Here is a 4,728-nt window from a genome sequence, read left to right as displayed (position 1 = left end):
GATAGATAGATAGATAGATAGATAGATAGATATTGGGGTATCATTTTTTTTACAAGAAATGCCTTGATTTCCCAGCCATGAGTGGTAGCAGCAAAAACTTGCAGTGCTTGTTTTGAACATGGAAGCCTAAGCTCAATAGATGGGCAACTAAGACCACCTGTGGCATTGTTTGCCAATTAAGTTTTCCCTCCTGAACTTCCTGCATGATTTTTCCCCTCACCAGAGTTCTAGAAAGCTAATTTTGCCACATGGTTTTGACTGTATTAGGAATCAAGAAGGGAACAAATGGGGTATTTTCATATCCTGAAGCAGAACTTGGAAACATTACTTTTTAGATTACAGTCCCCAGAATCCCCAAAGCCATCTTGGCCGCAAAGGTTGGTTGCTGTGAACTGTAGGGCTGATGACTTTTCATGTAAGATCTCTTTTATCTGCATCAAAAATATTTAGCCCAATGTTCCAACCCTATTTGATTATAGACAATACATTAATTACATCTCACAGTTTCTGTCTGAGAAAGCATCTGACACACCTTCACACACTGAAGGCTCCACTGTTTGTGATATAGCTCATCCATCCCCAGCATCCTCTGCAAATAATGCATAGCCTTATTACACAGCAAAAGCTCGCATTGGACAATATTCTCTGCAGGCTGGCAGAAAGTTTAAAATTACTGCTGCAATCTATACTCATGTGAAGCTGGTTTTGCCATGCACAGCTACGGATGAGTCTCAGTTCCATGATTCTTTCTGCCAACTGGTTAAGGTTTTGTTGTTTTGAAAATGAAAAACTGACTCCCAAGCTGCAACTGAGAGTGGAAAGAAGAAGAGCAGCTCTGGGAGGTGGGCAGGGGTGCTTAATTCTTGACCCTCCTGTGTTTTGAGTCCTAACCTTTGCATTACCACCATCTCACTGATTTCCCAACTGTGAGGAGGGAAATATGTTGGATTTTGAGCAAACAAGGAACAAACAGGAAAAGGCTGAAGAGATTTTCTTCCCCAGCCCATTCCCTGTTGTGCACAATCCCCACTTCTCATTGTATCTACCAAGGATGTTTTTCAATTAAAAGAAACTTTTTCAGAACCTGTGTAGGGAAAAAACACCAATGCAGAAAACTCAGCAAAACTGAAAACTGAGGAATGTGGGGCATTGGTAAAGTGAGGGCATTGCCTCCTAAATAAGAATCGCCACAACCCCAGTGAAATTTTGTTTTAATCCACCATTGCAGAACCTCAAAACTTCAGTTGAGCATTTACCAATAAAGCTGAAGCATTCAAAAGAAAGGGCCAGGCAAAATTCCCAAGTGAATGCTAACGGTAAATATAAGGGTTCAGGGGGGTTTATCTGGCTTTTAAACTACCATTAAAGTTGAAAAATAGCACCTCTGGCAATACTTATCACACAGTGCCATCTCAATCTCCTTCCTGCCTTGTCCTCCAAATGTTACTTGAGCACATCATGTAATTGATGGGCAAACCCATCAGTAAGCTCCCAAACACACTTCTGTAGCATCTGTGTTCAGGTGCAATAAGTTTGTCATGCACAGTTATGTGGTGTCAGTGTCTCCTCCTTTCCCCCTGCCCCTTCTCCTTGTCGCTATTTCCAAACAGACTTTTTCCTCTTTTTGTTTCTTTTTTAAAATCATATTAGCATACCTCTAGAATTTGGGTGGGTGGATGGGGTTGTTTTATTTAAACATAAAATAAAAAACTAAAGATGCACTGGGTAGGGCATAGGGCAGGAAGGTGGGGTTGGGGAGGAGTGTGGAAGAGAGCATGAGGCCTCAATTGCACTATCATGCAAACATATAAGAAGGAATGCTCCTACTCCAGTATGTATCCAATTTGCTTTACTAGCGATTGTGGCCAGAATAGGGGAGAATACGGCTTGTGTGATAAACTCCTAGTTCTGAATTATTTTCAGCATCTCACTCTCTGTAGTGCTAGAGATTTCCATCAGAATAATTAACCCTTAGAAGCATGAAGGCCACCCCAGACAGAACCTATTGGTGTTCTTTCCATCTTGCCTGTAACCTAAAGGGATTGGCGCACTCACTTGCTAGGAGATGCAGGCCAAAAAAAAGAAGCAACAAGAAAGGCAAGTGCCTGGGCTAAGATAGGTTTTTAGTTCATGTCTGATGTTTAATGGATATCTTTTTAATCATTTTAATGTTTTAGATAGATCAATAATATTTTTGTTTGTTTCTGCTATGACTTTTGTAAGCTAATATCACATAATATATGTACTTATAATATTTTTTTAAAAGGACATCACAGCATTGAGAATGAGCAGTCAGATCTCTTTTCATATCAGGAAGTAGAAAACTTCTCAAGGTTGTAGGGCTGTACTGGATCACCCCAAAAATATTGTGGGGAGGCAGGGACATTGCTAGGGGATGTCCCCCAGCCAAATTTGCTTCTGCCACTATGGTGGTTCTCTATGTTGTTCTTTATGTGATAGTTCTGAACTATGGTAGTTCTCTATAGTTCCACCATAGAGCCCTTAAGGATCGCAAGCAATGTATCAGAGCTCTTCAAAACGTTTGGGCAGAGCTTCATCTTCCTTCCTGTTTCTGAAGCAACAGGAGGGGGCGAAGCAACTACGGTTTTGATGGCAAGGTTGGCATCTGTAGGGAGGCATTGGGAGCAACAGAAGAATGTGCAAAGGCTACATGTAGGTACAGGCCATGGAGTTCTTATCTCTATTTTATATTAATGGCAACTTCTGGCATACCAGGTAATCAAGCATTAATATGTCCTCTTTCCTCTTGTCCACTTCCTCACCTGGTTGGCAGTGCTGCTGGTGACTTCACTTGGAGTCTTTACCAACGAGTGCCAGAATGACCACATGGCTCAAGCCAGATAAAGGGCTTTGCCCCTTCGTACAACAAGGGTCCCACCCATTACTCTTCCGAATCCACCCCAAGGTTCCATGAGCCCAGTCTAGTCAGCATACCTTTGTCTACTGTATACCCTCCAACTGTCCCAGTTTCATGCCCTCCAATTTTTCACTGAAGAAAACTAGGACATGTGTGGCCAAACAACATCAGAGTGTGATCAAGTTTACAAAACTTCTCAATGGGGAAGAACACACAAGGTAGGAGAAGTGGGTTGCCATAATTGTCCACTTTTACAAGGGACAAAATGTGGAACAAATTTTAGACCAAACTGTAGGACAACTGCAGGGCAAAACTCAGCCCAAATGGTAGGACATTGAAGAAAAATGGTGGACCTTAAATGTCCTACATTTTGGGCTGAATTTTGTCCTGCAGTTGTCCTACAGTTTGGTCTCGATTTTGTCCTACATTTTGTCCCTGGTAAAAGTGGACAATTCTGCCCCCTCCTCTCCACTCTTCTCCTCTCCTCTGCTCAATTGAGAGCAAACTACTTTTGCACTATGAACTCATAGCACAAATAAGCAGTTTTACATCACTTTAACTGTTATGGCTCCATCCTATGGAATCCTCGGATTTGAAGTTTGGTGGGGCACCAGAGCTCTCTGATAGGAAATCTAAATATCTCACAGATTTACACATCCCAGAATTCCATAGCATTGAGTCATGGCAGTTAAAGTGGTATCAAATGCTTTATTTCTGCAGTGTGGCAGCAGCCTGTTTGAATTTAAGTAAGCTCAGTTCAAAGTGCCAAATAATTTTGTACTCTCTTAATTACTTGGGGGGACAGGAAAGGAGGTGGAGGAATCTTGCCCTTCCCAGTAGGTTCAGGCAAAAGCAAACAACCACAGCCTTTCCTAGTTGTGTGTTCTTCCTTGTTAAGAACTTTTGCCATCTTGACCACACTCTGTTGCTATTTGGCCCCACATATCCCGGTTTTCATCTTTGGTTTTTTTTAAAAAAATTCTTATTACGCAAAGTAAAATTACATTTAAGTATCTCAGTTATATATCATGATGTTTTAACATAACATCAATAAACAATAGGGAAATTAAAAATAGAAATCATTACTCATAAATTTCAATGAAAGCAAACCAAATATCTGAATATAAGGTCCATTTGTAAATTGAGTCAATATGTCACTCTTTCAAATGTTGCAAGTATTGTTAAATTTTCTATCCACTAGATCACAGGTAGGGATGTGTTTTCTTCTAATAGTGGAATATCAGTCTTTTAGTAGTCAAGATGGCATGAAAGATCTATTTCCACTGACTATGTGTTAAGTTCCAAAACATGAGTAAATAGTTTAAAAGTATAGGTGCATCAATAAATACCAGGGAACTTTGGGTTTCTGCAGGTAGAGATCCAAATTTATTTCTGTGATTACTTTTTCCCAGAATGAGACAACTACAGGTTAAAGAAGCTTTGGGTTAAAGAAGCTTTAAAAGTATCACACCTCCAGCAATTAGTCTTTTAAATTGGTTGTTGCAACTAAAATGATAGAAAAAGCAGTCTTTGTTGCATGAGACATAATCAGAGATCTATAGTCATACTTGTTACAGATGTCAAAACAGCTGGCCATTTATTGATCAAAATATGGCATTACAGTTCCGTATTCCATTCCTAATGCAAAACTTGCATATCTTTTTTTAATGGTTAATTTAAAAAGTTACATAGAGATAACTGGTTTAGGTACTCAATCAGCCTCAATAAGTGTTTCTAAAATTAAAGGTGCCTCAGAACCATTAGGAGCAACTGGACCAAATCTAGATTGTAATAAATAGTATAATAATAATAATAATAATAATAATAATAATAATAATAATAATAATAAT

Source organism: Sceloporus undulatus, chromosome 2 (assembly GCF_019175285.1).
Source record: "Sceloporus undulatus isolate JIND9_A2432 ecotype Alabama chromosome 2, SceUnd_v1.1, whole genome shotgun sequence".
In the NCBI taxonomy this organism is placed as follows: domain Eukaryota; kingdom Metazoa; phylum Chordata; class Lepidosauria; order Squamata; family Phrynosomatidae; genus Sceloporus; species Sceloporus undulatus.
Note: the sequence above shows the minus strand (reverse complement) of the source record.